This window comes from Wolffia australiana, chromosome 16 (genome assembly GCF_029677425.1).
Source record: "Wolffia australiana isolate 7733 chromosome 16, ASM2967742v1".
NCBI classification, from domain to species: domain Eukaryota; kingdom Viridiplantae; phylum Streptophyta; class Magnoliopsida; order Alismatales; family Araceae; genus Wolffia; species Wolffia australiana.
The window spans coordinates 10,111,333-10,129,086 of record NC_135850.1 but is presented as its reverse complement, the minus strand read 5'-3'; the positions used below and the strand labels follow the sequence as shown (position 1 = coordinate 10,129,086).

Genomic DNA, 17,754 nt, shown 5'->3' with positions numbered 1-17,754 from the left:
GCGTGTCGACATGTGATCCAAGCATGGCGAAAACAAGGAAACAGAAGCTCAGCCGATCAGAAAAAAATCGGTTTTTTTTATATTGAAATGATCCAACGGCCAAGATTAATCTGAAGTAAAATGACGATATCTAGAGATTAGATGTCCGATTGGGCTGAAATTTTGAGGGCATGTTTGTCTTTTCCCCCTCTACAATCCCTACGGTTGGATCTTTAAATAGAGATCTGGAAAGGGGAAAAAATCACTTTTTGAAGTTATGTCCAAGGATTTGACCAGGAAGGACATAAGGGATGCTTTGGAAGTCGACAATTCTTGATTCTGCACTCAAAGTTGTAAGTTTCTGATTTGTATTTCAATCTTCTTCTTGAACGATTCTAAAACGCCAAGGAATGGGCAAAATCTACATCCTTAGAAGCTGGTTTTGAATGAAATTAGCACTGCATTTTGATTCTGATTCAAGATATGGTTTTTGATCTTTAGTTCTACATCAATTTTGAACATTTCTGCATCATTAGATTTTTAATTTAGGGTCAGATTTCATCTTTTCCCAAAATTCTTCACTTTCTCTCTCTAGGTTAATTTGTCTGGTTTCTCTCTCCAGATTTCAATTTTTATTATTTTGAAATTTAATTTAATGTAAAAAAACCTAAAAACAAAATTTGGTTTGAAAATTCATTCATCTTGAAGTTCAATTTTAAAATCCCTTTCTTGATTATTAAATTCCCAATTTCTAATTCATAAAAATTCTCTAAAAAGTTAATAATAATTGGGAAATTAATAATCCAAATTAATCTGATCTTATAATTGAAATAATTGTATCTTGAGCTTTTTGACCTAAATATTGAAAATCAAAATTAAGTTTTTGCTTGATTTTGATTAATTAAAAACATTATTAAGTATAATTAAGGTTTATTAATCACAAAATTAATTCATCTTTGAATTAATTCATTAAAAATTGGATAAAATTCTTACTTGATGCCTCCTTGTGGTTTGACCCCTTGCTTGCTCTATATTCTATATTTAGTGATTAAGGGAAATTATAAATTTTATTGTATAAGTCTAAACGCCAAATCAACAACATATTTACACCCATTTTTAGGCTTATCACGTCGACCGACGGAATAGATGGTTAGGGTGTCACTGGCGGCCGCAGATCAGTTGCTATAGTGGCATTGCGTAGCAATCATGCAAATAGCGAGCATGACTATCGGCTCAGAGCACAAATGAAGCAACAACCGTTAGCGACACGGTTACGTTCTCTGCCAAGTGGACTTAGGCGCGGTCCGCGACGACTTCATAGGCGGGGACGTTGCATGCAGACACACAGCAAAATACATCGTGGTGAACAACATCATGACCTAAACTTCTTTCACAAGTAAAAACAATGTGGCTGAGAAATTAGGGCGTGCATCATGCCCTTATGTAAGGGGCATGATGGGCCCATACTAAACGGTCCAATATGGGATCCATTTACATAAGGAGCCCATTTAAGAAAAATAAAAATACTGAAAATAACGACACATGACGCATACCAAAATGACATGAAGGTAATACAACACACGATGACATGAACACGAATATGAAGAATAAGCACATGACAAACATGAACACAAACATGATAAAACGAAGAACATGATAAGCACATGCTGACGAAAATCAAAAGGGGGAAAATGCGGATGTGCTTTTACCCGGGGTATTTGAACCCAGGTGTCTTCACTTATGTCTTCGCATGCCGGTTTGGCTGGAAGCAAACTTGCAATGTCATAGATAACAGAGATGGTGGCCTTGAAGACGCCTCCGATGGAGTGTACTGGCACGAACATGAAGAACACGCTGTCAAGGGTGGAATGAGTTCCCCAAAAGGTACATTCAATGTATGTTTTGAATATTGATTATGAATCAATGGATGAACCAAGGCATTGAACCCAACAATGGTATCATAGCCAAGTTTTCAGTTCAAACAGGAAGGAAAAATCATAAAAAATGGAGTTAACATGATTTTTTTCATCAGTAGGTGGCGGCCAACATTCGCGTTAGGTGCCCACCACCGCTAGAGTGCATCCAAGATGCGCCCAAGGGTGTCCAAGAGCACCCGCGGCTGCCCAAGGGCGTCAAGGGCATGCATGATTGCCAAGACATCGAAAGGCACGGACGACCGCCCAAGGGGCGCATCACCCACCCACATTCGGGGCACCTTGTCTGCCTGCAAGCGCGGGCGCCCAACTGCTCGCAATCGCCCACATCCCCTGCATGCGACCGGCGACAATCGCTGGCAACCGCCAGTAGCGCCAAGCGATTGCCCCTGTAGGGCGTGCACACAGGGGCGGGCCGCCACTTGGATGGAGCCAGGTCAAACCGGATCAGGTTTTGGCGGTTTCCAAAATTGCTGAAATTGGATCGAGTCGATTGGTCAGGCCTGGATCGGACAGGTCGATAAGGTGGGACTTGAGTTGATCGAGTTGGACCCTGGTCGTCGGGTCGATCAGATCGATCAGGTCGACCGGGTTGGACCCAGGTTGATCAAGTCGATCCGGTCAGACCCAATCCGATCGGGTCGGACCCGTGGATCAGATTCGATCCGATTGGGTCTAATCAGTTTGAATCCAATCTGCCAAAATTAATTTTTTAAAAAGGAAATGCAAGTGCCGGGATTTGAACCTGGCTCCCGCACTTCTGGGGAGAGAGAGAAGGGGTGTCGATACAACTGTGCCACGCTTTGGTCTTTAATAAAATTGGGATATGTTTTTAAAAACATTTCCCAATTTTATCTAAATAATTTAGAAATAAATTATTCAAAGCAAAATAAATTGCAGAAAAATTCTAGAAAAATTCAAGAAATTTTTTATTATTTTTATTAAATCAAATAAATCAAAATTCAAATTATTTGAGGTTGATAAAATTATGAAAAATATAATTTTAGATTTATATAACGGACAGTTTCAGAGTTAAATTTTTATGGCCTGCAATAGAATTCCATATATTATTTAAAGTGTTTAAAAATTTATTTCTTGAATATGAAAGCTCTAAAGTCATGTTTCTTCACTAGAATTTTGGAAGTATTAAAAAAATTGTGTAACATTACATTTATTATATGATTTCATTTGTGATATAAATGTGTGGCATGGTTAATATGATGTGGAAAACGTAAAATTTGGCGGTAAAAATGTAGGTTCCCTTAAGTTAGTGGACCAACGAGGTTGGAAAGGTGGAGTTGACTATATGAGATAGTTAACTTATATTCACACGTACAAATTCATTGATGGAGAGTATCAAGACGACGCCAACGAGTCATTAGCGGAGCCGTCATCGCCATCATCAACATCGCCATCGGTCCGAGTCCAGCCCGACGGGCACGCCAAAGCATCCGTGAAGACGCACGGGTTTAAATACACTAGGTAGAGCACGTCCACAGGCGCATCGTTATATTTTCGTCTTCGTCCATATCAGTTTTTGTCGTCATTTTTGTCTTTTACGTCATTTCATTTCCTCTGTTATTTTGTTGTGTTTTAAGGGTGGGGTCCCTTATTAGACTCCCCTTGTTGGACCCTTTGTAAGGGGGCCCATCATGGCCCTATATAAGGCCATGATGGCCCCCACGTTCTCTTTCAGATCTGGAGTTTTGTGTTGCAATTATCCCACGTCCAGGTCTCACCTTGAGAGAAGAAGAGAGTGAGGAAGAAGAAGAAGAAGAAGAAGAAGAAGAGGAATAAGTGGAAATAAGAGGCGAGGGAGAAAGGTCTATGCCTTCGCCCATTCGTGGCTGAACCAGATCTGTTGGCCGCTTGCTCTACTGCCGTGTCTAAATCGGATCGACCCTTACCCACGATCCATGGGGTTTGATGCAATATCCCGTGGTAATTTCCGTTCATCCATGGATTTGCTGAACCAGATTTGGTAACTGCTCGACCCCATCCACACAACGCAAGAGTCCCCCGGTACTTGCACTATTTGTCGCAGCCGAAGTCTTTCATCTCGCGCATTCGCGTTGAAGTTGTTTGCCGCAGGCGAAGTCTTCCACCTTCTGCGATCATCTTGGCACTGTCGGCCGCAGCCAGGGTCTTTTCATCCCGCGTATGGTGCGGTGAACTCTCATGTCGCGCTCCTCCCTTCAGTGAGATTTGCACCAACAGTCGATGGTGACCAGTCAAAAAACTGCTGCAATGTTTTTCTGCCACTCTCAGCCAAGAATCAAGCGTTGATCGTTGACTAGTCATCGCCAACAATGCATTATCGCAGATCATTGCCTAGGGCCGGTGTTTTACCGTATCCATGATCATCAGTACGTAGCTGGCACACCCTGCTTCGGCTAAGGCATCCCCCACCCCCATTGCTTGCACGCAAGAACCTTGCCATGGTCTTCAATGTCACACTCCAAGCCTTTCGCCATTGTGCTATTGGGTGCTGGCGTGTGCCCGCACAGTTGTCCGATCAGTTGTGATAACCGGTTGCGCACGACTCGAACCGACGACGTTTGCTTGTTTGTTGTTCACCCTCAGATGTGACAGAACAGTGACGAAACCTCGGTGGTTGCCTAATACTGGTCGCCACGCCTGACCGATGACGCGCAAGCCAACCGCGCACTACAGGCATGTTGCATCACCCATCGTCGTTGGAGCCTCTCGCTCCGACTGCCAGTGTGTGCCCAACACCAATGCCTCACCGCTCGCCTCATAGCGAGGCCCCCACACGATGTACCTCATCCTTGTGCTGTTGCCTAACATGTTGTGCCGACCATTTGAGCCCCTTGCTGCAGGCCGTCACTGCCTCTCCTTGTCACTCTTCCTCCAACCGCCACCCCAACGCTGCCCTGTAGTCATCTCTTGCGCTCATCGTATCTTCTCCAACGGTACACACTCACATACCTGCCCGTACCGACCCGTGCTCTAATGAAGATGCCAATGACGAACGTCGTCACCAATGAGGTACATCGTTCCCTTGTTCGTTAGTTATATTACTTCATACAGTATACTATCAACTGTACTCCACCACGCTCGGGTTAGATTAGGGAGAGAGAATCACTTCGAGGAAACTACAAATTGAGTGTCTTCCTAGGTACAGTTCGAGGCCGTCCTTTATGTGTGACCCCTTACGAACTTCTTTCGTTCAACACCGTAGTTGCCATTGTCGCTCTAATGAGGGTCAGAAGGTCACCTTCACTGTCACAGGTCATCCGCTTCGGAGCGTGGAGTTCGACGAATCTCACATGTCGGGGCTGCACGTACATTCTCCTAGGTCACCTTGCATCATATAGTTACATTCAGTTAGTGATTGTACCCGTCAGACGACGACATCGACGATGTCCGTCATCATTCATATACCACACATCAGTTAGGTCATATGTTAATAATGAGATATTACATGTGCATAAGTCATCAAAGACAACAGATAAAATCCAGCTCTTTAAAATCTGAGCTGCAACGCAGAAGTGGCAAACTTAAGCGTGGTAATTCGTCATTATAGTCATAGGATCTAAGTCCCTAATAAGCTAGGTTGGTGGAGTCATTTCTAGGCCTACTTCTTCAGGAGGAAGAATTAAGAGCTAGTGTGTGGCACAAGGTCGAGATAGAGGAACCGTGTAGTTTGGTGCGGGTATACTTTAGAATAACATGCAAATTTATTTTTTACAAGTAACGATTGCATTGCTCAGACCAAACTCAACGGTTGGTGTGGGTATACTGATAATTCAGATTTTGGGGTAATTAGTGATGAGCTAACTTCACTAATTAGTGTCGTTGGTTTATCCGAATTAAAACAACAAAAATTTGTAATAACCTTACTAGCGTAGGGAGAGTGGGGGTCGATCCATAGGGAGCAAGGGTTTTTCCTTAAGAATTTGTGCTTTCGTTATATATTGTTTAATAATTTTAGAAGTAGGTTTACTACATATGAAGATAAATAACTAATTAAATAAAAATATAAAACAAATAAAGTTAAAATACTATTATAATATTATAATAATATTAGTAGGCAGAAAACAATTTTTTGGGCTTTTGTAAGAGTGTTTTAAAGCCAAAACAAAATGAAAAATGAAACAGTCTGGCGTTGTGGACTTAGTCAAAATTTGGCTAACTCCGAATGCCAAATGGGGAAAGTGGCTTGGTGGAGGAGAGAGAAACAATGGACTGCACTAAATTCACTCTAGAATGAGTTATATAATGAATTTTAGAGCGTGGTTGGATGCATTGGAACCGTCTGGATATTGTCTAGCTGATTCAAGACTAATTAAAAGAAAAAGACGAACATAAGAGAGTGAAAAGGGATAAATAAGAAGGTAACCTCTTTGTCACACCCGCCAAGGTCCAAGGTACTTCTTCTTCTCCTTTCCACCAGCTTCTTCAGCCTTGGATGCTTCCTGCTCAGCCTGGCACTCACTGAGATGAATGGATCTATGACTCAATTGCACTTAGGCCACCAAACATTACTTTGGATTGAATCACAAGATGAATATTACAATAAGGTGAAGGGGTTTATATAGGGAGAGAGAGCAATGAGAGCCATTGGATTTTTAATACAATGGATGGCCAGATCTTCTTTTCAGGGTCATGATCCACGTCCATTATGGTCCTCCAATCAGCAATGAGACCTTTGAAATACCCCATGGACGTTCAAGACTTCTTTCCTTAATTAGAATTAAAGGTGCTATCTTTAAGTCTCCACCCTTGGATGTTTTATGGATTGAATTGCTGGATCTTCTTCTCTGGCTTGGATCCACGTCCAAGGTTGTCCTCCAATCAGCATCCAAGCCCCTGAAATGTTCATAAATAATCATGACTGGACCTTCCCCTTGCCCTCCTTTCCTTGGCCCAACATGCCTCTCATAGTGGGCTTAGTGGAGCTTCCTTAGTGGGCCTTTAGACTAGAGCCAGCTGTCTCGCTTTGGGCCTTCTTTCTTGGCCTAGGGTTGTGGCTGAGCCTGCTCCTCTGGTCCAAATAGCTTCCTCTTCATTTAATTACCCCATTTATTCATGAAAGTTTCACCTAATTCCTGCGTCTTCCACATAAAGTAAGAAGAGAGTGAGATTCATTCCAGTTAACTGAATGAGTTAAGTGGGGTTAGTGCCACAAATGACCATAATTAACTCCAAATTATAAAAAGGTGATTTTATTTTATGATTTTTCACAACTTAACATAAATGTTGATAATATATCCAGATAAAGATAAAGAAGTAGATAAATTAGCTAGAATTGCACATATATATTATTATCATTTTGGATTTATCATATACTCCAGGCCACATGAGAATTAGGGACTAAAATATGATTGGACATTGCAAAGAGTTGCAAGTCCCATGACACGCATGTTCAATAATGTGTATTATGATTGGTGGGGGTATACTCCAGGTTGTATTACATATGTTGAAATTCTAATCCTTACTAGGTAATGGTCGGTTTCTCCACTTCTGTACACTTAAGTGTTGTATGTAATGATGAATTTTAGTTAGGGCTATATATTTGATGAACTCAGAATCTGCTTGAACTAGTAATTCATTAGATATATCTCGTGCAGGGAAAGATTTCGTTGAGCAACACGATATGTGGCGTAAAGGACACCAACCGATTGATTGGACCAAACTTTACTTATTGGTTTACGAACTTAAAGACCTCCTTAAGTCTGAGCACATAGCCTACATCCTTGAGAGTGATGGCCCAGGAGAGCCTGCATCAGATAAAACTGAAAGGGAGATTATGGAATATCAGAAATGTAAAGATGATTCCACTACGGTCCAATGCTACTGCTATCTTCTATGTGCAAGAGTTGCAAAGGCAACATGAAGATATGGAGCGAAGACCATTGCTACTTCATTTGATCGACTTATTTGCCAAACAGAGTAGGACTCATATATATAAGATATAAAAGAGTCTATCCAGGGCTCGCATGACCAAATCGTCTTCCGTACAAAGTCATGTACTAAAGATGATTGAGTAGATAGAAAGGTTGGCAGTGCTGCGAGTTGAACTCCCCGTTGAGATTAGCACAAACCTCATTCTTTAATCCTTACCTGATTCATTCTCCTAGTCCATTCTTAACTTTAACATTGACAAAATTCAGACGACTCTTCTGGAGCAGTTTAACATGCTTACCACTACTAAGGGAAACCTTCAAAAGGACAAGCCCCAACTTCTCTTTATTGGTAGCACCAACAAGAAGAGAAAGGGGATGTCTGCTTCAAGGCGAGACAAAAGGAAGAAGCAAGTGAAACGGTCCCAACAAAGAAGGACAATGGCAAGAAAGGTAGGTGCTTCCATTGCAGAACAAAGGACCACTAGAAGAGGAACTACAAGAAGTACCTCAATGAGATAGCTCAAAAGAAGCATGATGATGCTTTAGATATCTATGTGATAGATACTTTCTTGTATTGTAGAGATTCATCATCTTGGGTATTGGATATTGGATGTGCCTCTCATATCTGCAATGACTTGCAGGTGTTGACAAGTAGAAGAAAGCTGAGCAAACTGAGGTGGAGCTAAGAGTGGGGAATTGCACGAGTTGATGATATCACTGTGGGGATAGTGAACCTCAAGCCTCTATCAAAGATTTCCTATCTTTCGAAAACTGCTATTATGTTCCTAGCATAGTAAAGAGCATTGTATCTGTTTCATGTTTGGATAGACTAGGGTACACCGTGAGCTTTGTTCCATTTATTTTAAGAATAAATTAGTTTCATCAGCACCATTGGTCAATGGGTTGTACTTGATGAATTTTTCTTATTATAATCTCCAAGTAGATGTTGCTATTATGAAAAGTAAACAATCGGTGAACACAACCTATTTATAGCACTATCAGCTTGGACATGTTAGAAATGAAAGATTGCTAAAGTTGCATAAGGATGCGCACTTGGGTTTGTTTGATTTTGAATCATACACAACTTGTGAATCTTGAATTGTGTAAATTACACAAATCACCATTCTCGGGGAATGTGGAGTGTGCCAAGGGCATCTCGGAACGTGTACATTATGATGCATGTAGTCCTATGACTGTCCAAGCTAGAGGTAGTCGTTCTTACTTCATTACTTTCACCGATGATTTCTCTAGTTATGGATGGGTATACTTAATGAAGTATAAATCCAAAGCTCTTGAGAAACTCAAGGAATATAAGAATGAAGTATATAAATTATCCAGAAAGAGTATTAAAACAATTCAATCAGATCGAGGTGGAGAATTCTTAAGTACAGAGTTTACTCAATACATGAAGGATAACGCTATCCAAACTCAGCTAACTCCTCCATATACACCACAAATGAATGGGGTCTCATAAAGGAGAAATTGAACCTTGTTAGACATGGTAAGATCTGTGACGAGCTTCCTGAAACTACGAGTGTTACACTAGGGATATGTGTATGAAACAACAACACATATACTAAACGTGTTACACAGTAAGTCGGTAACTTCCACACAACATAAGATATGGAGAAGGAAAATACCAAATTTTATGTATGCTAGAGCATGGGGATGTCCGGCCCACATGAAGAGGCATGACCTAGGAAAGCTAGAACCCAAATCTGAGCTGTGTATATTTGTGGGATATCCAATAGAGACACATGGACACTACTTTTACTGGCCCGAGGAATAAACCGTTTTTATTTCAAAGAGGTCAGTCATCCTACAAGATGAATATCTTTTAAGAGAAGATAGTGGGGGTAAAGTAGTTTGGGAAGAAATTCCAAATCAAGACACATGCTACCTGATCAGATAAGCCCTCACTTCATGAAAATGTTCAGGAAAATACTCTAGAGCCACATAAGTCAGGAAGAGTAGTGAGACAACCTAATCGCTATATCGGACATATTGCATCAGGTGAAGTCAAGGAACTACATATTAAGGATGATGATCCTTTAACATACGAGGAGACGGTTCTAGATTCTGACTCTCACAGATGGCGAGATACGATGGATTCTGAAATCCAGTCCATGCACCAAAATCAAGTATGGTACTTAGTTGACCCTCCCAAAGGTATACTACCTATCTGGTGTAAGTGGATCTTTAAGAAAACGATCGGTGCAGATGGACAAGTTGACACATACAAGGCAAGACTTCTTGCAAAAGATTATCATCAAAGGCTAGGAGCTGACTATGACGAAATATTTTCACACGTGGCCATGATAAAGTCAATCAGAATTCTTCTCACCATAGCTGCACACCACGACTATGAGATCTGACAAATGGATGTCCACACCACTTTACTAAATGGAAACCTTGATGAACAGATGTATATGATACAACTCGAGGGTTATGAATTCAAGAAATTTCCAGTTAAGGTGTGCAAGTTGCAAATGTCCATTTATGGATTAAAGCAAGATTTGAGGAGATGGAATCTCAGATTTGATGAGGCTATCACATCTTATGACTTCATTAAGAATGAAGATGAACCATTCGTATACAAGAAAACCAGTGGGAGCGCAATCACTTTTGTGATTTCATATATGGATGATAGTCTATTCATTGGGAATAATGTAGGAGTGTTGTCATCAATAAAGACATGGTTATCCAAGAACTTCTCCATTAAAGATTTGGGGGAGGCAACCTACGTATTATTAATTTGTATCTATATAGATAGATTGAGGAGCTTGCTAGGATTATCCCAATCTATATACATAGATACAGTTTTCGAAGGGTTTGGCATGGAGAACTCTAATACAAATCTAATACCGATGAGATATGGAGTTCAAATATCAAAGGAGCACTCGCCGAAAACTCCTGAAGATAGAATTATAATGTCTAAAGTTCCATATGCTTCGGCTATTAGATCCATCATATATGAAAGGCTATGTAATATGCATGATGTTGCCTTTGCTCTAAGTGTTACGAGCTGATTTCAGGCAGACCCAGGAGAGGAACACTAGGTAGTAGTGAAATGCATCCTTATGTACTTGAGAAGGACTAAGGATTTATTTCTGATTTATGGAGGAGAGGATCTGAAGCTCCATGGTTATATTTACTCTCGGCAACTACATCTCATGTTTGCGAGGACATCCACCAGTAATTGGAAAGCTGTTTATTTTGCTGTTTCTTAGTCTAATATAATTTTAAAGTAAGAATTCTCAATTATCTTTTACAGGACCCACGATAGATGCAATAGTTTGGTGCCCTATGTATTTTAGCATATCTCAAACACTCCTTGAACTATTCAATGGAACTACACTCTTAAATTTAATGGATCATATTTACAGATAATAAAAATTCATGTGTACCTTTTCAATAATGTGTGACTTATATTTTCTACTATGCCGTTTTACACTAAAGTGTGATGCCTATAAGATCGTGCTTCACTTCATTTGATTACAATGTTGAGATATATTCTGATATGTTTTTCTACAATAAATGGAGGAAATTTTTGCACTTTGGGCAACAGGGGAGAAATATGAACTGCTTACATTAAATGGGGTTTCATTGTAAAGAATGATAGCTGATAGGAGTAGAAGGCAATATCATTTGGCTCGAACTGTCTTATAATGGTTGCAGACTCTAAATCCTCAGTTAAATGATAAATCCTTCGTGATTTTTCATTACTCACATTATCAAAAGTGAGAATAATATCTTTGACACGGTCGGCTGCTTAGGTTGTAAGGAAATGAAGTTCAGAAGAAAGGTTGTTAGGAAATAAAGTTAAACCTGAATAAAATGAAATGAGTTCCCCAACTGATTCATTGTCTCACTGGCCGATTCTACAATTTACGTAACCGTGGTCGTTAGCTAGAGTTCCCTACTAGACTTCTGAAAAACAATTATTTTTGCAAATCCACCCATTTATCCATTTGGATTGACAAACATGTTCCGCATCCCCTGAATACCACTACTATTTATTTGAAAATACCAGCTAGGAAAACACCACGTAGGAGTGTATGATTAATCTTGGATTGATGGAAACAAAAATTCATTAAATAATTTCCTGACCCAGATTTGTCGTCGGCATTTGGGACAGATGTGAGTTACGAGATGCTTGTCGTAGCTATGTGTCCATCCATATTGAGATTTAATGTTGATTAATGAGATTTCGTGAGCTACATTGCATGGGGTAGTGGGTACTTCATTGTATAAACGAAGGTTCTCCGTTCCTGACTTAAAAGCACGTTTCTTTCTCTCTCTCTCTCTCTCTCCCTACAGCTGTCCCCTTAGTGGGTCATAAGACCTGATCTGGCCGCCTCCATTCCTATCTTCGATTCCGCGCTTATTGGCCCATTTCACGGCGTAGTCTGAGTTGAAGTAAAGCTGGCTTCGCTCACACGCATTTTTCGTCTATATATAAGTATACTTGATTCGCTCTTGCAGTATCCTTCCTCGATCACCAAGCAGCGTCTACTTCACTCTATTTTGTGCTCCACCAAACGGAATTTTACTCTTTCCATGGCGTCAAGGAAAGAGTCTTCTCCTCTTCTTTCATCGGTCCTCGCTCTGGTCTTCCTGTCCTCGTCTCTCCTGCAGGCCAAAGCCTTGCCTCGCAAGCTCACCGCCCTCGTAAAGGAGCCAGTTCTGACTCTCAAGTACCAGTCTGGTCCACTAATGAAGGGCACCGTCACCGTCAACCCAGTCTGGTACGGCCAATTCTTGCCTTCCCAGCGCGCCATCATCATCGATTTTCTCCGCTCTTTCACGGGGAAGCCCGTCTCGAACCCGTCGGTGGCCTCGTGGTGGAGTACCACCGGTGCCTACAGAACGGGGGGGTTGTCGGTTATCTCTTTGGCTCGCCAAGTCAATGACGAGAAGTACTCGCCGGGCAAGTCTCTGAAGTCCACCGACCTGGTGACCCTGGCTGGGAAGGCCGGGGCGAGCGTGGGCATCGCCGTGGTGCTGACCTTGGGGAATGTGGCGGTGGAGGGGTTCTGTACGAGTCGGTGTGGGATGCACGGGAAAAATCTAGGTGGGTAACTCGGAGATGCAGTGCCTGGGGCAGTGCGTGTGGCCCTTCCACCAGCCCATCTACGGCCCGTAGACGCCACCGCTGGTTGCGCCCAGCGGCAACGTCGACGCGGACGGGATGGTGATCAACCTGGCCACATTGTAAGCACAAGATTCTCCCAAGGAATGATCTGAGGCGTCAGAAGAAGCTCAAGAACTCACTAAAACTGGAAATGAATCAAGAAAAGCAAGAAATCACACTCACAAGTTCACACACACACACATACAATCACCGCCCTCATACAAGGCATTTATACAAACACATAGCTGCAAAGGAAGTTATAACCGTCGCGGGCCCCACTCTTCCCTCGTGTCTTCATCTCAGCCGTTATAACTCCTCTACACTGACGTCTATGATCATATCTCTGCACTCAAAACATAAAACCCGTTAGATTTTGATCGAACGATGAGGATCACCCCCTTCAATCTCCTCCTTGATCCGAGACCTGTTTCACCCGAGAAAGCCCAATCCTCCGGTAGAGCTCCACGAACCTTGTAATACCGAGTTTTTTAGTGAAAAAATCAGCGAGCTGATCATTCGTGCACACATATCTCAACTCCACCTTCTTCTCTTACACACAATTTCGGATGAAATGGTAGCGCACGTCAATGTGCTTCGTTTGCCCGTGATGAACTGGATTTCGGCTAATTTCAATTGCCGACTTGTTGTTAATGCAGAGATCAAATTTGAAATTCCATGCCCTCGGTGCCTGCTTAAGCCCATACACAGCCTTTTTCAGTTTTAGGACATAGTTCTCTTTGCCTTGCTTCACAAAACCTTCCGGTTGAGCCACATAGATCTCCTCCTTAATTTCACCATTTAACAAGGCCAATTTTAAAATCTAAATGGTGTAGACGCCACTTTGACTGAGCTGCTAATGCCATAAGGATTCAAATGGATTCCATTCTTGCCACAGGTGAGAAGACTTCATCAAAGTCAACTCCTTTCCTTTGACTGTAGCCTTTTGCAACTAGTCGGGCCTTGAATCTTGTCACTTCACCTATAGAGTCTCTCTTGACTCTTTACACCCACTTCACACCAATTGGCTTGCACTTCTTAGTCGGCTTCACTAATTCCCACGTGGAATTCTTCTCAATTGCTGCAATTTCTTCACTCATAGCTTGCCTCCACACTTCATCTTTGACTGCTATTGCATACGACAAGGGCTCTTCACTCGAGATGAAACAGATTTCATCATTTCCCACTTCTTGTGTTGCCTTATAGATCGAATGAATCGATCTCAGCTTTTTGGGTCTCTCTTCTTCATTAGAGAGTTGACTTTGGTCAACACTTTCATATGGAGGCTCATCCAATGCTGAATTCGGATCTTCTTCAGTCATTGAAACTTCAGATGAGTTTACCAAGTCAATGGCTGAGGTAAAGGTGAAGTCAACGCTTTGACCCACCCATTGACTAAAGTTCCAGCTCTGAGTTTCTTCAAAAATGATATCAGGACTGATAGTCACCTTGAAGGTCATTGGATCAAGGCACCTATACGTCTTAGTGCCCAACTGGTACCCAATCAAAATCATAGCATTGCTTCTATCTTCAAGTGATGCTCACCTTCTTTCTGGTCTTCACATGTACCACTGATCCAAACACCCGCAAATGCTCCAAATTCAGCTTTCTCCCACTCCATCTTTCATTTGGAGTTACACCCTCGAGGCTCTTTGTGGATGAACGATTCAAAACATACACACAAGTATTCACAGCATTTGCCCACAACTCGAGAGGAAGCTTCTTCTCCTTCAGCATGCTTCTCACGAGGTACATAATTGTCCTATTTTTTCTCGCTACCACTCCACTCTGCTGAGGTGAGTAAGGGCCAGTAAGTTCTTGTTTAATTCCATTCTCATCACAATAAGACTTGAACTGATCAGAATTAAATTCTCCTCCTCGGTCTGACTTGAAGCATTTGATTTTCTCTCCACACTCTGATTCAGCTAGAATTTTGAACCGTTTAAAAGCATCAAGTGCCTCTGACTTTTCTCTCAGAAAAGCCACCCACATCAGTCGAGAAAAATCATCAACAATTAAGAAATAATACCTTCTTCCCCCGATTGTTGATGGTTGAATGCGCCCACACAAGTCACCATGAATCAACGCTTAAAAGCTCGAAATTCTGAAGCACTTGGAAAAGGTCTTCCAATTTGCTTCCCGGTCATGCAATTTTTGCACAGTTGATCATAGAAACGCACCAAAGGCAGTCCCACTACCATCTCACCTCTTCTCATGTCATCTATTGCCCGAAAATTCTGATGACATAGCCGATGATGCCATAGCCACACTTGTTTCTCTTCTTCTTGAGTGAGCGGACAAAATTCGGATACACATAATCGGAGAAGATACATACTTCCCCCTGTTTTCTTAACTTTGGCAAACACCTGTCCACATCGTCAATTATAGTCAGAAAACCTCCACTTAATGAAGAGTCAAAGCCGGCATCATCCAATTTTCCAAGACCTAAAATATTAGCCTTGAGATCAGGTACATATAATACCCCTTTAAGCTTCAACTCATCACCATCCGCACAATTGACTACGATAGATCCTTTTCCCTCAAACTTGATCGAGGATCCATCGCCGAATTTGACATTGATTTTCATCTAAAGAATGAAAATAGAATCTCTTACAGATCATATGAGAGCTAGCACCGGGGTCAAGGTACCACACTCCATCTTCAAGATTTAACTCCTGAGCTCCTTGCAGCAAGACATCCTCCGTGAATGCCATGAACAATTTTGACTCTTCCACAGTCACGTTAGCAGCCTCATCTCGAGCCCTTGGCTTTCTCTCATTAGTGCATTCATCTGCAAAATGCCCAAAACCTTGACAATTATAGCATCTCACCTTCGATTTATCGAACGGCTTTCTTTCCCCTTCTTGCTTTGGTTCATCATTTTCCTGAGATCTCCATCTGCCTCGGCCTCTTCCTCTTCCTCTTCCTCTTCCTCTTCCTCTACCACGCGAAGACTGCCCTTCTTCTGGCTTCGTCTTCTTAAATTGACTCAACGCTCGAGCCAATAACGCTTGCTCCTCTTCTCTAGCGTCTCTCTCAGCAAGATGCATTTTGTGAATCCTTAAAGATCCAATGGCCTCCACAAGAGACATAGTCTCCATATCACCGAATTGTTCAAGAGAGAGCGTTAGGGAATCATACCTCGGCGGCATTGACGGAAGTAGTTTCCGGATGGCTTCTTTGTCTTCGATTATGTCACCACATTGTCGTAATTTGAAGACAACTCTTGTGAATTTATCGGTAAAATCACTCAATTTTTCCTCCTTCATGGTGAGATTCTCGAACTTTAGCCGCAAACCCTGAGCTCTGGATTGGGCGAGATGATCTATCCCCACGTGAAATGATTGGATGATCTCCCAATTCTCCTTCGCTGACTTCTTGATGTCAAATTGGATGCCAGAAGTCTCCGGAATCGCAGCTAGCATGGCAGAGAGGGCTAACCTGTCCTTTTGCCAATTTATCTCTGTTCCGGCAAACACATCCCACAAATTTTGGGCGTCGAGATGCACCTCCATATGCATCGCCCAATGCTGGTAGTTCATCGCCGATAGCTGCGTCAGCGGCATCGGCACCACGACCTCAAGCTTCCGCACATAGTCTTTGGCCGTGGATTTCCCTACTTGCGTCAATGATTTACCTCGCTTCGGCATCACGGCAGATTCCTGGAATCAGATGGCTCTGATACCACTTGTAAGCACAAGATGCTCCCAAGGAACAATCTGAGGCATCGCAAGAAGCTCAAGAACTCACTAAAAATGGAAATGAATCAAGAACGCAGGAAATTACACTCACAAGTTCACACGCACACACACACAATCACCGCCCTCATACAAGGAATTTATACAAACACATAGCTGCAAAGGAAGTTATAACCGTCGCGGGGCCCACTCTTCCCTTGTGTCTTCATCTCAGCTGTTATAACTCCTACACACTGACGGCTATGATCATATCTCTGCACTCGAAACATAAAACCCGTTAGATTTTGATCCAACTGTGAGGATCACCCCCTTCACGCGTTGGCGGCGGGAACGGCGACCAACCCCTTTGGAAACGGGTACTTCCAAGGCGCCAAAGAGGCACCGCTTGAAGCGGTGTCTGCGTGCCAAGGTATCTTCGGTGCGGAAGCTTTCCTTGGCTATCCTGGGAAGCTGCTCGTCAACGGAGCAACTGGTGGCAGCTACAACGCCAATGGATTGGAGGGACGGCGGTATTTGTTGCCGGCAATGTGGGATCCTCGGACGTCTCGCTGCTCGCCGCTGGTGTAAATGATAACTCTAATCTATCCCTGTCGTAGGGTACTCTTGTTTAACGATTCATTTTAACAATGGAAGAAAGATTTTTCTATATAGAACTAATGAGATTTTGGTGCCCATTCCAACAGACCATTATTACTGAACAGTTTATCTGATACCCAAGTGATTTTTAACGTCGTCGTTATGGGTGTTGTGCTCCTTTCCTGCAAGATATTCTCGTATTCCAAATGCAAAGCACAAATTTTGTCCGCGCATCATCCTAGCTCCTAAATGAACAAAAATAAGATAGTATACATTTTTTACCATTCAAGGTTACAATGAGAAAATGGAGAGATATTTTTATGTCTTATTAATTTCTGAGACTTGCATTTGTCTCCTGAAACTCAAGTGGATTACTCTCACATCTTCTTAAAGCGTTAGTTGAAGTATGGTACATGTATATTAGATTATGATATATTGATGCAAATGTGAGTAAAAGAGAAGCCCAAGATATGATCTCATCTAGAGGAGGGAACCAAAGATATTTAAGAAGACCATTTTTAGAGTCCATTTATGCCCTTTTAAGAGCTAGATCTAATAAATGAAAG

At 42.1% G+C, this 17,754-nt stretch overlaps 1 pseudogene; it reads left to right on the top strand.

The window, feature by feature from the left end:
- Positions 1-12,324: 12,324 nt before the first annotated feature.
- LOC144713750 (protein EXORDIUM-like 2) lies at positions 12,325-17,216 on the top strand (annotated as a pseudogene).
- Positions 17,217-17,754: the final 538 nt, after the last annotated feature.